The sequence below is a fragment of the Gymnogyps californianus genome, chromosome 10 (assembly GCF_018139145.2).
Source record: "Gymnogyps californianus isolate 813 chromosome 10, ASM1813914v2, whole genome shotgun sequence".
In the NCBI taxonomy this organism is placed as follows: Eukaryota; Metazoa; Chordata; class Aves; order Accipitriformes; family Cathartidae; genus Gymnogyps; species Gymnogyps californianus.
The window spans coordinates 25060075-25062105 of NC_059480.1; positions in this window are offsets into that span (position 1 = coordinate 25060075).

Below are 2031 nucleotides of genomic sequence, written 5' to 3' on the forward strand. Positions count from 1 at the left end.
TTCATGATCTTTCTTTATGCATGTTGTACAGCATTAAACATAGAAATGGATCATTTGTTTAAAAATAGAAAATGAAGTTTGAAATTGTTGATGTCACAGATATTGGGGCATGGAGAATATGAGTTTATCCCAAGAGACTGAGATTACATTAGCATACCTGACTGCTGGATTTAGACTAGCTGTTAGGAGCAGATTTACAAGGCAATCAAAGTTTGTGTGTGAGGTTTTTTTTAATGTCACCTTTTTTTTTTTTTTTTTTTTTTTTTTTTTACTAATTAGTGAAACGTTAAAGGGCATTGTTTGGAAGGACCAGAAGACTCAGAGTCTCAGTTGATAGAATTAACAGCAAATGGGTGGAGAGCAATGCTAGACAACTTTTTCGTTACACTAAGAATTCTTCTTCAAAGGAAATAGTTTGGTTTGAATTATTGGTAAGCGGATAGGACTCAGTCTAGCATGAAATCCGTGTTCATGGTTATGATAATTGGATGTGAGCTATTACATATACGGTAGTATCCCTTTGGATTTCATGGATTTATGATGTGAGAAAGCTGTTGGAATTTAGTCTGCTCTAGTTAAACTCCTGTAGTTTGAAATAAACTGCACCCATCTTCAGCTGTCTTTAAGTTATAAAGCTATCTTTAAATTGATTAGGAAGACATTTGAGCTAAGCCGAGATATAGGGTATATGGAATTTATGTTCATTTAGCTATGCAGGCTTTAAAATTAAGTTGACTTAAATTTCATTTAGCAGAAACACCAGTTTTTGTTTTGTTCAGTTGCACTGTATATCCATTAGCAGCACAGAGGAATCCGCTAGAATGATGAAATTTGAGTACTAGTGTGTGTAGAAGAGCAGGCAGAAAGGATGTGGATAATTAATGCTTGATTTATTTATGTTGATGAGCTGCTTTACTGTTTGCCTCACTGGAAAATTGTCTTATGTATTAGAAAGAGAAAAAGGATTCATTAAACAAAAAGCACACAGAAACAGGGAACTCTTGTCTGTATTTAAATTACAAGTCTGTTTCCAAGTATGGAGTTTGTTTCTGAGGAGTTTGGGTTTGCCACGTTAGTCCTTCCCTTTGGTGGACTTCCCTGGCAGTCCTGGCAGCCCATCTCATGGGTACTTAAGGATGTCTTACAAGCTAAGGGTGCATATTTCCCCAAATGGGGTATGTTTAACTTTGAATATCACAGTCTCAGTGTTTAACAGCTGTTCCTCTAAAAAATAGGATTATGCTCTAATAGCTATTAAATGAATTCATGTATTTTCGCAGAACAATTCAGGTTTTTCATCACCTTCTGTCTATCTATACCCCCTGTTATCTGTAACTTGACGCTTGTTTTTTCCACCCAGTATTACTGTATTCCCAAAACTTTGTAGATGGTTTTATCTCTGATACTATCACAACTTTTAAGTTACCTCTTTAAATACTTGCTTCCAGTGGAATATGTTAAAGTTTATAAAAAAATAGCATTTATATGAGTTAACTAATTTCCCTCCTTGAGCTTGGTAAGCTGGCTTCTGTCATTTACCTCCGTTTTTACTATTAAGTAGTCTTTGGGCTACATCAAAACCAGTGTGTTATCCCTGCCTGTGTAGATGCACTAGTCCTGCTAGCACACATTCGCCAACAGAAGAACCTTTTTTGATTCAAAGTTAATAAAATCTTGTTTTATCTTAAAATGTGGTAAAAGAATAATTGTTTCGAAATTATAAGAAAGAATGGAGTGCTCAGTTTTTCCGGCACAGTAAGAAACATGTTTTGTGCGCGCATCTGACGTCTCTGTCAGCGCTGAAATGTCCTTGCTTTTAGGTTCTGTGGCACCAGATGTTTTAACTGTTTGTAACGTGCTGTTGACAGGCGTTTTGCCTCATGGACAGAGGTATTATTTGGACACATTTTAACTGTATTAATGGTCATTTTCAGGTTTACGTGCCAACAGGCAGCTGAGCTTTTGCTCTTGAGCTCAGTTACACTTTTGTTGTATTTCAATTACTAAGCTTCTCCACGTCATTTCAGTTAG